Source organism: Equus caballus, chromosome 14, assembly GCF_041296265.1.
Source record: "Equus caballus isolate H_3958 breed thoroughbred chromosome 14, TB-T2T, whole genome shotgun sequence".
NCBI lineage: Eukaryota > Metazoa > Chordata > Mammalia > Perissodactyla > Equidae > Equus > Equus caballus.
Window position 1 is genome coordinate 96,120,592 of NC_091697.1, and position 17,763 is coordinate 96,138,354.

General features: G+C 37.7%; 1 long non-coding RNA gene across 1 annotated transcript; it reads left to right on the forward strand.

Moving 5' to 3' along the window:
• Positions 1-1,455: 1,455 nt before the first annotated feature.
• Positions 1,456-11,370, forward strand: LOC138917342 (uncharacterized). Its single transcript, XR_011425203.1, has 3 exons — positions 1,456-1,669; positions 6,522-6,706; positions 11,059-11,370. It is a non-coding gene; the product is annotated as an uncharacterized lncRNA (long non-coding RNA).
• Positions 11,371-17,763: the final 6,393 nt, after the last annotated feature.

Here is a 17,763-nt window from a genome sequence, read left to right on the forward strand (position 1 = left end):
AAGTAAGAGAGCCAAAGTCAAACTGAGACAGACATCTCGGTGGGCTTGGTGCAGCCCTACGTTAAATAAGTCTGTACATAAAGGAAGCCATGTCTACCTGAAGTCGGCCACACCTTCTGTGACATGGAGCAAGTCAGAGGCTCGTGCATGCCTGCTACAACCCGCTGGGCAGAGGGGCCACAAACTGAACGCAGCTCCAGAACCAATTAGCCAACTGATCACATGCCCCGAGGTCCAATCCCCAGCTGCAGGGACCACTTCCCCCGTCCAGAACCCCTGAAAGAAACCCCCTTGACTCAGCTCAAGACTGCTCTGGCTGGTTTCCAAGACAGCCCAGGCTCTCTACAGCCTATCCCTTTCCCTTTCCTAAGTCTTGCTTAAGTGCTTAATAAAAGTAGTTTGTACTTTATTCTGTGTCTCTCACTTGAATTCTTTCCGGAGGATGCCCAAGGACCCACTTTCACAGTCCTGGGGCTCTGGCTAGGGTACCTGGCCTGGTAACAAAATAAACCCAAATCCTGTAATAAGCCCTAACACCCTGCTGAGATGCCCAGGGTTCCTCATGGTATTTGGTTTCCCTTACAGCAACGGGTAGGAGACCCAGCTTGTTCAATTATAGGTGTGTTCCTGGTGGTCTTTGACTAGTGGGCATTGGGAAGAAACCAGTGATTAAGGAAGCTGGGAGATTGTGAAGGGCCCTGCTAACCTAAGTTTTATATTATTTATCTTGTGTTCCTGGTGGTCTTTGCCTAGTGGGCATTGGGAAGAAACCAGTGATTAAGGAAGCTGGGAGATTGTGAAGGGCCCTGCTAACCTAAGTTTTATATTACTTATCTTTGGGGAGTGCTTCAGATGGCTCATTTATACAGCAGTAGTAAACAAAGTTGAATAAGACCTAGGTCTTGCTTTGAAAACTGGGTATAAAATGTATTCTTTAATCTTTCTTTAACTTTTGAAAGAGAAAGGCCATGTTTACCCCTGACCAAAAAAAACCTTTAAAAATATTGTTTTATTTCTACAAGTAACTTCTGATTGATAGAGAGGTGTGTAATACATTATAACTGGTGTTCTCCACCTAATAGATAGAGGATATATGATACTTGATTTTTTTAAAAGTCCCACTCAGTGCCTTTACGTATTAAAGGATTCAGGTTTAACTATAATTGGGAAACATTTTCACATTTAATATTTCTGGATTCTCCTTTTCAGTCTAATGTAAGTCATATCACCTGTATATTTGGTTCATTGTTACTTCTAATTCACTTTAATTGAGTCTCCTCTGTGTATCTGGCTTTCAGCCAACTCCAAAGGGAATCCAGGAGAGATTCTAGCATATGACTTCAGAATTGTCTGCCTCCTCATGGGCCCCGTGGCAAATTAAAGATAGCTGCAAGTTATTTTTATCAAGAGGTGGGGTTTATGCCTTCTCTCCCTGAATCTGAGTGGACTCTGACTATTTTGACCAAGAGAATTTGGCAAAAGTGATGCTGTGGCAGTGTCTTGCCCAGACTTATGATAGTGGGGGCTTCCATTCCTGTCTTTTGGAACACTTGCCCCTGGAAGTCTGAGCCTTCATGTAAGAAGTTTGGCTACTCTGCTGGAGAGGCCTCCTGGAGAGTACCCAAGAATCTACCAAAAGGAGGTGGAGGTTGGCTCACGCATCAGGCATGTGAGTGAAGCTATCTTGGACCCTCCAGCCCAGTCTAGCTGCCTGCTGAATATCACTGAGTGACCCAGGTCAATGCTGTGTAGAGCTGGTGCAGAAGGGAGAGGGGCAGGTGACTGGCTTATTAGGGATGGGGGTTGTGGGGCTTTTATTAGGCAAGGGTTGGGGAGGAGTGCCTTTCACAGCATGTAGAGGTGAGGCTGTGCTTACACCTGCTCTGTCAGGTAGCATGCTACTACATGTGACACACGTATCATTAGCATGCTATCTTTCCACCCCTGGGTGTGATTTTTACTATGGTAATGGGGCTAGGGTCACCTTCAGTGGACTCCTGGGTGCTAGGGCACATGAGTAACCCTGGGAAAGTCCAGAGGCTGCGGAATGTGGGTCTTGGTGGCCTCTATCTGATTCTCCTAGCTTGACAATTGGTTAGGAGCCTTATCTTGTTAGGCCAGGGGCTTTGCAGATGTCCCTGTCTCCTTAGGCTTGTTCCTGTCTCAGATTCAGTATGATACTCTTTTTTCTATAAAATGAATTTTAAGAGAAACAAGACATTTCACAAATTGCTACAAAATAGAAAACATCTTTAGGGACATGAGGTTTACTCCAAAGTTGTATTTTAAAAATAAAATCCAATTATTTTAAGTAGCAAGTAGAGTGTATATCATAGAGTGAGCAATGTACTTTCTAGACCCACATGAGTCTTTGGAGACTGAAATTACATTATATAGAACAGTATATTCAAAAATTAAAGTACAATATTTGTCATTTCTCTCAACAGCTACTATATTAGATTTTTAAGAACTAGGTTAAAGTTTATTTAAAAATAAATCATGTAGAGAAGAAATTACGTTTCTATCCTACATTAAAAAACTCAAGTTAACAAGTTTCTTTCGTCTTAAGTTTTTAGAATTTTTTACTACTGTAGAGTTAAAGCCAGAACTCGGTGTTAATTTTTATTTGAAATTTTACATTTGTAGGGGATAAAAAACCTGGTTTCAGGAAAGGAGAAAATGTGATTCCACTGAGGCAAGCAGGGTTGGAAAATATTCTGCCAGCCTTCTGAGTGATTTAGTGATAACCAAATGGAAGAAAAGTTTTTGCAAAAAATACTTGATCAAACTGTATGTTTTACTCTTCTTCTTGCTTCATTACTTTTGAATACCATTTTTTCCTTAAAATATTTCATGTTTTTTATTCCAACTTTATTGCTTAATCCCTATGTAGGTTTAAGGATGTTTCACTATTTTGTAAAATTACTTCATAATATAATTATTTGTCACTGAGAATTGCCAAGTATAGGTAGATACATTTTTACAAGACGAATACGGAAACTAACATTTGTCACTTTGAAAATTGCAGATTCTAGTTATATTTATGTTCCATCTCCATGTTGACTTAACTTGCAATGATACTTGTTATCATTCCTTTGATCAGCTTTCTTTAAATTTACTGTGGTGTTTCCTGCTTGTTTCTATAACTGGAATACTAAATGATTAAATTGTTTCATTTATTTATTTTAGGGAAATGCATAATTTAGTTGAGGAAGGGGATTTTGAAATGAATTTGATTCATCATTATAAACAGAAATCCTTTTTTGTTAGAGTAGAAGTAAGAAAAACATAGGAGCTATTTGAGAGTAAAACCAACATTCTTGCATTACATATGATGATTGTATAGAATTATGCAAATAAGGGCTATCTGGAAATGTTGATTTACAACCAGGCCCATTATTGGTGATCAATGCGTGTAAGCTGCTGCTGCTGTTTCTACCATTTAGGTGAGTCTGCAGGAATCCAATCAAAAGCACTCTGTTCCTCTAGACAATGGGCTGGCAACTACATGGTTAATACAGTCCATCAAGATTTGTTTGTTTATGCTGTAACAGTTTTCCTATTTGGCTTTTCAGTTTGGACTTATAATTAAGAAAAATAGGATTTACTCGAGAATAACATTTATGCACTTTGCATAAATTATTACTGAATTCACCAAACAGTTCTTTTAAACATTTCAGCTAATTATAACATTATTACACAAAGTGGGTTAGGTTTTATTTCCACTTCTCCCCACATCCCTCAATTAAGCTGGACCCTCACTGAACAGCATTTAAAACTGTATCGTTGCCCTTGAATTGTGCTCAGCATTTTCTTACCACTTGGTACTAAGGGACTTTATAAATAACAGACTTATGAAACTCATTGCTGGGTTTACTGTGAAGATTGTTTAGTTTTTTCTTTGAGGATGTGTTTCAATATATTTCACAGTGTCATTTTTATGAGGACCCATAGGAGAAATTTCTCTTTGGTGTTAGGTCTAGAATAAACATGCTTCTCCTGGGTAGCTGACTTGTTTTCGCCTTCTGAGTACTGTGAATAACAGACTTCCTTGTGAGTTCCTCCTTATACTGGTGCCTAGAAAGCTTAGAGCCAAAGCTTAGACCCACCTTCAGTGGAGACTGTGGATGTATTTTGTGTACTTTGCTCCTTGCTCCATCTTCTTTTCTAAATTTATTTACCTTTTCTTCCCTTTTCTCCCTAATCTTAAATTTATTTTATCTTCTTATATAGTATGTGTCTTTGTTCTGTACCTCAAGTGTTTTCTGGAACAATGTTATTGTGTAAATAAACTAATAAATCATAAATTCTTCTCACATAGAAAATTGTTGTCACAACTTGAATGAGATGTTCAGCATGTGATCTTCCACATGGTAATTCAAAGGCCATCGTCTTCTTGGGCCTCCACTCAGTCTTCTGGTTGACCCTGCCTGCCACTATACTAAGGATGAGAAAGGAGAGGTTCACATGGGATTGTTCAGGGCCCCGGTCAGTAGGTGGCATGCACTACTTGTGCCCACATTCTATTATCCAAACCAGTCACATGCTACCACCTAGATGCAGGGTGTCTGAGGAACTGAGATTTCTGTGTATCGAGAGGATATTGGAAATGGTTTGGTTGAACACATAGCATCGCCTACACAGAGACATTCTGATTTCTTTCTGGAATCTTATAGAGTGCTTATGCAAGAATTCAATATCCAGTGGTTATATATAATCTTAGGACTTTGCTACAATGGCTGCAAATCCTTGTAATTCTATAATTTCTTGCTCCTGCCCATTTTGCAAGAGTTGCACACTCCAGGTCATATACTACAGCCTGGAATCAGGCTGATGTGGTTCAAATCCAAGATCTACCCAACTATTTAACTTTGGGCAAGTGGCATGACCTTTCCTCATCTTTCAAATAGGGACAATAATGTTCTCTATTTTATAGGGTTGTTAGAAGGACTAATTGAGATATTTGCTGCCTCAGTGTTCTATTAGCAAATGTCCTGGTGACAACCCTCTTTGGGGATCCCCCTCCATGTGTCAGTTTTTAACTAATTTTCTGTCTTTTCTAAGTATATTGGCCATTGAAATACTTAGATCTGAAAGATGAAAAAGGGTAATGCACTACTAGAATGCAAGCTCTCTGAGGGTGGGGAGTTTTGGTTTTTCTGAGCACTTATTTATCTGTCCGAAGTATCCTCCATAAAGACACCCTCTGAATGTTTGCTGAAACCAATGAATGAATAATGTGGATGTTAGAATTTAAATGTAAATACTATGTTTTGAGTGTGAGATTATGATTTAATTTTTAAAATCCACTTTATTTGTGTGTTACATGCAATAAAACATATCTTTTTTTAGTGTACTGTTCAATGAGTTTGACAACTGTTTACATTCATTAACCAACACCACAATTAGGATTTACAACATTTCAATCACCCATGATTTACTTTTAGCAATATATTTTAAAAGGTTCAATTTATTAATTGCCTCTGCACACCCTAACCCTTGATGCCTGGATATTCTCAACTAAAGCCAAAACCGCTCCAGTCCTGTAAAAGTAGGCCCTATTGAAGAAGTTCTCAACAGGGGACTATTTACATTATGGACCAGATAATTCTTTGCTGAGGATGATGTCTTGTGCATTACAGGATGCTTGGCTACATCTCTGGCATCTACCCACTACATGCCAGTAGCAATCCCCTTCCCAAGTTGTGACAAACAAATACGTCTCCAGACATTATCGAAAGTCCCCTGTGCTGGCAAAAATCATTCTGGGTTAAAACCACTGCCCTATGGCCATCTCTTCAGGGCAATGCAAGTCAACAGAACACACACTTGGTCTGAGCCAATGCTCCTGCCCTTGCTGAGATCCGTTGGCAGAATTGCTATGCCTCACCCTTCTCAGTAAGGGGGGCTCAACTGCCTTAGGATCCTGCAGTCTGCTGGCACACTGCCCACTCCTGTCTCTGCCATCAGTGTGTGCTGTCCACTGCCTGTAGTGTTGAACTTTCATAAGCTTCTATTGATCCTCCCCTCTGTTCCACACTGAATCCAGGGCAGATGGGAAGTGGTGTTAAATCTTGCTTTTGTTTTATTCCTACCCTGTGATTCTGTGTTCTCTGAGACCCACTCATTTGGAAGGTAATGAACCTATCCTTAGTTCTAGCTTAGAAATAGACTATTAGTTTTTAATTAAATGAACACATGTGCTTAGCATTGTATCCAGCAAGTACTGATGCTCAATACATAGCAGCTATTATTATTACTTCCATACAACTGTTTTTCTGTGCTGCTGCTATTTTCCCCTCTTTTCCTTGTGCTGGGATCACTTCTACTTTCATCGTACTTGCTGCACTTTCTCTGTACCATCACATTTTGTATTAAACCACACAATCTGTGCTCATGTATCACAAAGACACTTCTCAAACCACCCAGGCCACCAAGGCACCACTTACCCTCCTGGCCTCTTGGGTTGTTGATCACACATTTCTCAGCTTTTGATGTAAGATTTTTTTCTTTTAAATCAGTTCCTTAGGAAATCCCACCATTGTCTGATTGGGAAGGAATGGCTTTCCCGACTGGTGCGACTAGGAAGATCATCCTCTGAAGGAAAAAACCCAGACGTTCTGTCTCCAATAGATTCCCAGTATTCCCACCGTCCCAGCCTGTGGAGCTCCATGCTTGTACCTTGTGCACTTTCTGAATAACAAAGGTAAACAGAGCATTTGATTAAAAACATCCACTACACTTCATTACAGGTTAAGAAAATAATTTTTAGAAAAAGAATATAAACTTAAGATGTGAGAGAATGCCTCTCCTGCTGGATGAGGCAACCAGAATATTGTTCATTTATTGTGAGGAGGGGAACCCAAATCATGCAGGAGACCTTGAGTGTGGAAGACTATTAAAAAAGCGTGGATTGGGGGCCGGCCAGGTGCCACAGTGGTTAAGTTCTCATGTTCTGCTTCAGCGGCCCGGGGTTCGCTGGTTCGGATTCTGGGTGCAGACATGGCACCACTTGGCAAAAGCCATGCTGTGGTAGGCATCCCACATATAAAGTAGAGGAAGATGGCATGGATGTTAGCTCAGGGCCAGGTTTCCTCAGCAAAAAAGAGGAGGATTGGCAGCAGATGTCAGCTCAGGGCTAATCTTCCTCAAAAAAAAAAAAAAGTGTAGATTATTGTTATGATATTCTGCATTATTAACAGAAACATAGGATACTATGAACTTGGAAATGTTTATTGAAGTGGTTGTTGAGCGAGCCTTAACTCTGTGCTTTTGTAGCATGGCCATCAGCATAAACTTGGCTTTTGACACTGAATATCCAGGGATGCGAGATCCGAAATCCCTATTGCTTAACCTAGCACGTTACCTGGTACTTTCCAAAGCCTTGTCAGAAACTCGAAAGCTGACATTGGTTGTTTCTTTTTCCCCATTTCTCCTTGCATTCCTGCTGTAGAAATCCTATCCTGAGGGAAGGAAATGGCGGGAAAGGGTAGAGCTAACGGCAATTTATAGCGAATAAAAAACAGGTGATGATTAAAAGTGCTTCTCCCAGGGCACAGGTTTTTACTATCTGAAGTAAAGTAACTGATTTGAGTTATATCTGCCGCTGAGAGTAGTCTTGTGTATATACTGGGGAAGCAGACAAACCTGACTTCAGGGGAAAAAAAAATCCCAATACTATTCCTATCATTCTTTTTTTTAAAGATTGGCACCTGGGCTAACAACTGTTGCCAATCTTTTTTTTTTTCCTTTTTCTGCTTTATCTTCCCAACCCACCCCTGTACCCAGTTGTATATTTTAGTTGCAGGTCCTCCTAGTTGTGGGATGTGGGACGCTGCCTCAACGTGGCCTGACAAGTGGTTCCACGTCGCCCAGGATCCGAACCTTGGGCAGACGCAGCGGAGCGCACGAACCTCACCACTCCGCCACGGAGCCGGCCCCTATTCCTATCATTCTTAAGGAGAAAGTAAAACCTTTGATTCTAAAATTAGAGAGAAAGGCTTAGCTACATATTAAGAAGAGAAGTAAGAATTTGATTTAAATTCACAATCCTAGACTTTTCTAGCAGTCGTGATTACCTAGGGAGGGTGGGGCGATTGATACCTGGAAGCAGCGAGAGATTAGGGAGGGAGTGGTTAGCGCAACATGCAGGATGAAAAGAGAGAATACTTGCAGAGTTGCGTAATTTTGTTTAGGACAAGATTTTTTGCTTTCTCTCTGTCTCTCATATGAATTGTGGGAATTTGGTGGGAAATATACAGATCCAAAGTTAAAGTCACTTTACAACTTTAAATAACTTGGAATTCTAGGGAAAAAAGATGACAGGAACAGGTGTTAAAGATTAAGGATGCCAAATTTAAGTATATCAGGAAAATAATATGGTAGATTCCAAAGTCTGAATCATAAAGACCAAAGTCTGAGAAGGCGATTTGATAATGATAACAGAAAAAGTTCTCATTTCTTTCTCTCTCAGCTACCAAACTGGCTATCTTCTTTTTGAAAGCAATTCCCTCCATCCTCTGTACTTAACCTGACTCCTCTCAATGCTGCCATCATTGACAAGTTTTAAGGATAAGCTCTCCCACGAAGTTGTAATGGCACCACAGACTCAGTCTGTGTAAAACTGAATGTATTATGTTGGTGCAACTCCATCCCACACCACAAATCTACTCTTCCTCCAAATTTTCCCTTTTCATTGGTGTCATTTCCGTTTCTTGGTCATCCCAAATCAGAATCTGAGAATTGTCTTTGATTCCTTTTTCTCTCTTTTCAAAGGACTCACCACTTAATGGGGTAGGGTAGAAAGGAAAACTCACACTGATAGAGGAAAAAACAGCATAGAATGTTTTAAATAACTAGAAACAGGAGAGGTCTAGACACAAGCTGAATGCTCTTTTCCTCATCTGAGCACGCAGAGTTGCCACTGTTGCGGTGGGGACTATTTTAAGTGGGTATCTCAGGACAGACCATGGTTGGTTATTTTCTCTTGGTCCAAGTAGAAGGATAAAAGGAAAGTATTCTGCCTGCATTGCTCTAAGAAAGTTAGGAACTTTACACTTGCTTTTCTAGCTTCTGATTTCAAGATCCCACCTGGTTGTGTATGAAAACAGTACCTACATTAAACACAACTCAGTCTTTCGGTTTCTGAACTCTACTGCCGTTCCTACCACTCTGTGACTCTTCTCTTCTGCACATTCCTTTCTAGGATTCCAAGAATCACACTCTCTCTTTGAAAAAACAACAACAAAAAAAAGGCTTTTGTGAGACCTAAAATTAATACATTTTTAATATATAAATGGTTGACATTATATTGAAGTGTTAATGTTCTCTGAAGACTTTCCAAGTTAACAAGAATCAAAGCCTAAGTAAAAGGAATGATGCTTCTACAGACCATTTCAGACAACATGAAGACAAAGGTTCTTTGTGTCCGTTTTTGTTTAATCAAGAGAGACTGTTCTGAACAAAATTTAAAATATTCAGGTGGTTTCTGTGCCATGTAGGTATTATGAAGTTATGGAAGTTTTTAGATAATCAATTTATTTCCTTGGCATGGATACAACTATATAATCTACATATCATATTTTAAGTTACAATGATTTTTAAGTTATTTGAAATTAGCATCTTCAATAATAATGTTTTAACAACTTAGTTTCAATTCTCCCATATTGGTTAGAAACATGCTCAATTTGAAAATAGAAGAAAACATGATATATTTTAACTAAGTTTTAACAAAATTTCATTGTTTCTGGCAATATTAAATAGTTTTTATTCCTTTCAAATATGTTACCATGCAAATATAATTTTAAAGAGAAATTTAAGGCATCTAGGCTAAAATTTTACAATTTTAGCCCTTTACTAGTAATTCTATTTGTGAATGCACTACATAATGTTAGATTTAATGTTTAATTTAATGTCCTAACAGAAAGTGATTTTATTAATGTTCCAGTTAAGATTACAAATAATGTAAGGAAAATTTGAATATGCCAGAGAAAACAAATACAGAAAATTTATAATCAATTTTCCAGGAAAATGCTATCTCATATCTCTCAGAATATGTAATATATTAAGTTTTGGTTATAGAACACAAGATGACTTTAAGGAAATAATGGAATAATCTTCAAAGATCAAAAAGAGTAACCAAAGTGAAATATAGGATTTAGATTAAATCTTTTCCTCGTGAAATACCTAAATAACGGAAACAAAGAAACAGCTTTTGGCACAAGCGTTAATTCTCCATTTCACTTCACTTTGGTCCCTGTAGAAATAAGCATATTATGAATTTCTAAGATAAAATTTAAAAAAATCAACAAAAGTTAAATCTAAAAATTTATTTTGAAAGTGGAAGCAATCAAACAATAAAAAACAATTTTTCTTGAATAAGATATAATATTTTTGGTATTTCTTAATAACTAGCTAATTTTAAAATGGAAATACATAGGTTTCCAGCATTATCTGAAATTTCTTAACAGTGCATAGATTTTCTTTGAATAACAATTGGCTAAGAGACCAAAGCCACAGTTTCTAAGTTCATCGATTCTCAGTTGATAAGAAAAAATGATGGGCCAGCCTTGGTGGCCTAGTGGTTAAGTTCAGCTTGCTCCTCTCTGGCTGGTCCCGTTCCGTTCCCGGGGGGGGGACCTACACCACTGCCTGTCAGTGGCCATGCTGTGGCAGCTCACATACAAAAAAAGAGGAAGACTGGCAGTGGATGTTAGCTCAGGGTGAATCTTTCTCAGCAAAAAAAAAGATGATGTTGCTTAAACTTGTTTTTTCCTCCTCAGGTTTTATAGGTAAAATCTGCAGTGTGTTTTGTGTACTTGACAATAAGGTGAGCTGACAAGTGCTTCAGTACTGAAACGAAAAGAACGGAGTATGAAATTTTATTATCCTATTCAGTGTGATATTCTGTTTATTTAAAACAAATATTTATTTCTTTAACTATGACATAAATTTTTTTTCAAAGGAAGAAATGGGTTAAATAATTAAAATATGAAGGGATTGTTAAAAAATTTCAAAAATTCTCTAACTTTAAGAAATAATTCCATTATATTATTACAGGTGCACTGGTTTTCGGCAGCACAGTGAGGACAGAAAGGTAATGGCAGTGCTTCCTTTGAATTTATTCTTTTGCAGCCAGAAGGTAGAAGAGAATGTTCTGGAAGATGTTCAACATTTAATTACCTTAATTCTGATTCTTCCAAATGAATGTCAATACTTTTAACCAACTGAATTCAAATGCTTATTTGATATTGTGTAGTACACAGAACATGTCAGAAGTAATAAAAGATGTAAATGAAGGGAGGACAATGGCTAATATTTCCTTAGCATTCTCTTTCTCTTTTACTAACACATTAAAAAGTGCCCAGTCTGCTATGTCTGTGAATATTCTTGCCTATCTATGCATAAATGGTACCAGAAATCATAAAGAATGATGGATGTTTTTATTGAATTTTAATTATAACTGTGTGTAACTTTGAACTATAGAATAATTTAGAGAGATTAAGCAGAAAATTAACCAAAGTAAGAAAGCAGAACTTTTTTAATAGGAACGTGTTCTACCTGCTAGCAATGCAGATTTCAGTTCTTGTTGATCATTAAATTCTGTTTTCTAAGGATAAAAGAGATATAGATACAGAGATACAAGCTACAACCAAAAACAACTTTCAAACTTGTGAGACCCCTGGTTTACTCAGCCCAGTAGTCTGTCTCTGATAATGACAGTCCCTTTATGGGAGCACATGAATATGATTCTTAAAGATTGGGGTCTGCAGGGATTTCATAGATGAAACTTTATGGAGCACATCCAACTTTCACGAGCATAATGGAATCGTTGTTTACACCACTAAATTTGAGGAGGTCTTTTAACACAACAATACATCACTGGAACAGAATTTGGTACCTGGAAATGAGGTACTGCCGTTGTTTTGGGGATCAGGCAGCGGGCCGTCTTCCCGTGTGCCGCTGTTGTCACAGGGCATTCACCCTGTGTATCTGTGCCCAAATTTCCTTCTTCTTAAAAGGAAACAAGTCATATTAGGCCCACCCTAATAGCCTCATCTTAACTTGATTACATCTGTAAAGACCTCATTTCCAAATAAGGTCATATTTACAGGTACCAGGTATTACAACTTCAACATATCTTTTTGGGAGGCGCACTTTAACCCATAACAATGGCCCACCGGAAAAACGGAGGGGATCTGACCAGGCGACCAACAACATTGACTGCAAGATCTTTCTATGTTCCCACTTTCCTCATGCATTTGGTCGTTAGATATAGAGAATGATTGACATACTGAACAATTTTCAGGTCCCAATTTTCATGTCTTTGCATATTCTTCTCGCCTAATCTATGTCCCTGCTCCTTCTGCTTGGCAAAACTCTCCTCGCCTTTAAGAGGCAGTGTCATATCCTGAAAGCAGCCTTCCCTGGCCCTCCCAGTCTCTCTATACCAAGCCACTCACTCCATTCCAGAAGAGCTTGTTTATTAATTCATTCAAGAAATTTCCATGCCTATTATGTGGCACAATACTAGATATTAGATATGGTGCTAGGTTATTAGGAATACAGACCTTGATCCTAAGGTAGGTTATAGTCTAATAGAGGACATACAATATAAATAATTATAGCAAAGTTCAATAAATGATAAAGTAGTCATAGCACACTGTGGTCCCTGAGAGGAAGTCTGCTAAGCCCAGGCAGTAGCGGAGATATAAGGGATGGCACTAGTCAGGAAGATATTGACACAGTAAAGATCAACATTTTAAATACAAAAAATAGCTCTAAATAAAACACCTATTTTTGACACTTAAATGTTCTCTACTAGTTACTTAACTGTTTTGCTAATTCATTCATTGAATCATTCATTCATTAAATGCAACAGTTCTTTCTGGAATGAGGTACTGATTTAAGTTCTATTAGACATACGTCTGAGCTATTTTAAAGCAAATATTAAGTATAGGTAATGGAATAAAATATACTTACCATCTTTAAAGTTAATGTAGCAATTTCTTATTTGGAACTGTTGATCAAGCTGTATTTATCTGTAATTGATTAGTTTCCTGGAAAAAAACTTTGTCAATTTGTAATTTGTGTCTCTCAAAGCAGTCCTTAAATATCCTAAAGGTAATTTTCCAAAACAGACATTTTAAGATGCCTGCAATTAGAGTTACAAGTGATGATTGTCTGCAATAGTAATTTTCTTGTCTTAATGGCAATAAGCTGCTCATTATCCTTAAAAAACTGTGTCAACCATTATTCCTGTCTAGAATTATGCCTTTTCTCCAGAAGTCGATAAAATACTTTACTTCCTACTGACAGTGCAGTAAAGTGTGAGGGAAGATGCCAACCTTCAAAGACTGATACCATAAAAATCCACACTGAGTTTTGATGGATTGGTTTTAATATCATTACCTTTAAAATAGCAATTTTGGGGGGCAAAAATCCTTTACGTTTACAGTTGTCAAATGTTTATATTCATTTGTTTTACTAATACAAATGGATCCATGGCATTTCATCAGTTAATCCCATTTCTTGTATCCAGAACACTAGATAATTAAGGAGTAACTTTAGTTGACTTCTCCTTACTCTAGTCATATCTTGTATTTAGGGAATACAATAATAAAGATGAAACAGAAATATCAGGTTAATTGGTTAAGAGGAGTGTTTGCTTTTTCTTTCTGAATCAATCTAGAACGGGGTTTGGCAAACGTTTTTTGTCAAATGTCTTTTATAGCCATGTTAAATAAGAGAAACTGATATACAACAGTTTTTGTCTCTTTTTTTGAGATGATTTTTAAGAACCTCGAAATGCACATAGTTGAGACAACAGAAATAAAAGGCCTTTCAGCCAGGCCTTTCTGAAAGAGTAATTCTGCTAAAAGTGGTCTTAGCTGTCTGACAGGCCACCTATTGAACATCTTTGTGACAGTATCAACACTGGCTTCCTCTGGTTCATTTGGGGCATGTAAGAAGTCCTTGGTATCTGCTGTAGGGACTAGATATTCGTGGTAACTGGTTAAAAAAGCACGGTGACTGTAAGCCTATGGGAGCCACTTTCTGCTTCAATGGTCCATCCTCCTAGCAAGACCCACCTGTCCACTCCAGGGAGTTTTAACTCAATCTCATTCCTTTCTTCTCTTGTTTTTTTCTTTTCCTTTTTTGTCCTCTTATTTTTCTTTAAAAAGTTTTTTGGGTGTTATTAACAGGAATTCATAAGTAATGTGGCTTAACTGTATTTCAGAAGGTCATCAGATCTTGACAGTGCTTCCTTGAAACATTTTTCTGCTATCAAAAATAATAATAATTAGGGCCTAAGGCTGGCTTGGTGGCACAGCAGTTAAGTTCTCATGTTCTGCTTCAGTGGCCTGGGGTTCACCAATTCGGATCCCGGGTGTGGACATGGCACCACTTGGCAAAAGCCATGCTGTGGTAGGCATCCCGCATATAAAGTAGAGGAAGATGGGCATGGATGTTAGCTCAGGGCCGGTCTTCCTCAGCAAAAAGAGGAGGATTGGTGGCAGGTGTGAGCTAAGGGCTAATCTTCCTCCAAAAAAAAAATTAATAAAACAGTTGGTGTAAATAAAAGTGTCAATATGAAATTGAAAAAGCATGGTTCTATTGTTCAGACAAAGAAAGCCGACCTTTCCAGAACATTGATTTCTCAAAATTACCCTGCTAGTAAGTGGTGGGGTCTACAAGCTCCACTGCTTTTCTTTGACCTTCTGGTATAATTTCATGTCAGAAACCTGGTGGATATGAGGAGCACAACTCCTTCACCCAGAAATTTGAGAAAATTCGGTCACCAGGAGGTGGACACTAATTGTCTCTGACTTTAATTTGTTATACTTGCAGTTAGTAAGGATCGTACAGCTGGGAATTATCAGCACTCAGATAGAGGAGGAGCGGTGGCTGCAGTCCACAATCTGCAGAGTTCTGTAATGACCGTTCTCAATGCCTTTTGGTCAGAGTTCTTAGCGAAGATCCATTTCAAACAGCTGGGTACCTCACATTTATTAACACGGGGGCGGGGGGCAGGAAACCATTACTGCAGTTACTAAATTGCCCCCTCTTGACCACAATCTTGTCTATAGGGCCAAGGTTTTGGATGAAGAAATGCTCTGTGAACCAGAGATTTTATCTAAAAGTGTTTTCCCTTCAAAAAACAGAAACTGCCTTTCTTGTCTTTCCTGGTTCTGTCCTATTGGGGCATGATGGATCCACCAGCATGCAAATATTTTCTATTTCTTTGGATCCTGAGAAATTCCTCTTTTGATTCAATATTTTAATGTTACTATTGGCCTATTTCTCTGCTTCAGTCCATAAACTCCTTAAAATCATTGTCTTCATACAGAAGCTCTACTTCCTTATCTCCCATTTGCTCCCTCTCTCTCCAGTCTCCCATCCATCTCTGCCACTCCACTGAATCTTGTCAACATCACCAGTATTCTACTTTTTGTCAACTCCTCTATTCATTTTTATCTGGTCATTTATCATTTCACTTGAAAGTAATACAAGATATATTTGACCATTCCCTTTGTTCCAAGGTCACTTTTTTTCTGGGTCTCAAAATTAGTGTTTCTGGCTGTTGAGAGAAGAATGGCTGAGAGAAGGGCAAGAATGGATTCTGGGAGAGCAGCGAGAAGGCCACTGGTGACAGGAGAGTTTGATGACAGACAATAGTAGATATGACTGGAGTGTTCACAATGGAGATAAAGATAAATGAATAAGAAAATGATATTTCGGAGGTACAACTGAAAGTCCTTGGGGACCGATAAACTTTGGCTCAGTTTTGGTATGTTGAAATTGAGGAGCTCCTGAGATGTCCTAATAGAGATATTGAACAGACATTGCCCATAGTGGATGTGGACCTCAGAGAAGAATTCTGAGATAGAACTAATTCAGAGCATCATCAACTTAGAACTGATTTGAAGCCATGGGCTTGGATGTGATCACTGAAGGAAAAAAGCATAAATTGAAAGAGAGAGGTCTTAGCAAGAAACGTACTACAGCCTGTAATGTATTCTAGTTCTTCGTTCACTTAAAAGAATGGCTATGGAGTAAGTCTGGATATATAGGAAATGACAAGATAATAACCCTTGGAGTTGTGCTTTTTATTCTTCATCTCATGTGATACATTTTTCTTTCAGATTGTGATGAGACAATGTAGTTGAAAGCAAACAAGCAGTAGATTTTGTCACACCTGTCACTCTGCTTTTAATAATACATTTCAGCAATAGCTGAGTCTCGCATGATATATAAAGTCAATATTCAATATGATAATGGTATATTTGATTATGACGATGAAGTTTGATATAAATATCTTTTTCTTACTTTAAAAGAAAAGTTTTGCTATAGCTATGAAATTCTTTTAGTGCTTTGCTGTTGTCTGGGAGTATCACATCCATTTTTGTTTTTCTTCTTTGCTTTGCTGCCTTTGAAATGCTTTAGCTTTAATCGTTGAGACGGCAGTAAATAATAGTGTTTCTTTGTACCCAAAACAAATAGATTTTTAAAAAATATTTGAGTAAACATATAAATCCAGGGTGAAAAGCTAAATAAAATGTATATCATACTTGCATTGGGAAAAAGGAATATTTGCATATAGAAAGTATGCTAGCTTTAATACACTGAGAAAAGAAAATGAAAAATATTCATTATAAAAGCTGGTATACGCATTGGTAGCTTCTTAATACTTTAATAGTACTAATTCATGTGTATAATTAATCTGTATAATTTCCTTTGGAATATTCTTTTTCTATGTGGAGAAAAAGAGGTGTGTAAAATCAAGCAAATAAACAAGAAGCATCTTAGTAACCTTAAATGTAGGAAAGTACTTAATTACCCTGAAATTATTCTTTTGCTTGAGTATCATCTTTTACTAATATACATTAATCACTTTTGTGAACAAACAGGAAAGAAAATGATTGAATTAATCCAAGTCTTTGATGTTTAAGTAGGAAGAAGGAAAGGGTTGCCATTGGTCCTTTGATGTTAATTTATATTTTCAAAGCATATTCAATAACCAGATTTTCCAACTTAGCTTTTTGAGAAAATGATAAGTAAATTGTGGAGTCATTGATGATGAAGGACTTTTACTTTGGAATTCATTGCAGTTGAATTCAAACTGCTGTACTATATATATATTTCATTTTATGGCAGATATAGTCCTTCCCTGGAAATCTAAAAACATATTGGGAAATCTGTTTTTCAGAATTGTTGCCAGAAATTTATTCATTGTATACCATAAGTAAATCTATGTTAAGCTGAAATCAATTTATTCAACACGTGTGAATTTCAAAACATCTGAAACATGCCAGCTTTCCTATTATTATTAATAAAACACTTGCACAAATGTAAACATAAAATAGACACACTATTCTTTTCTCAAATGATGTCAAATGATGCTACCTTTTTCTTACATTTTCTCTTTCTAATAACTTAAACTTCTAAGATTATTTCTTGACTGCATAATACTTAAACCAAAACCACCACACTGAAAAATCTGTTGCTGCAAGCAAAGAAATTTTAACTCTGTGCCCCTAATACTTTCCTGATTTGCACCCACGGCCCCCAGTCCGGCCCAAGAAGCTGCCTAGGGTCTGGACGGTTCAGGGATGGCTTTGCTGAATAGGTTCCTGAGGATAATTTTTTCACTGAACCCTCCAAATCTTTATTTTCTTGGGCACGCTCTCTTCCTGGGAATGTATACTGCTATGGAAAATACGTATTCGTCTCAGGTGTTTTATGAAGTTGGACTGAAAATCA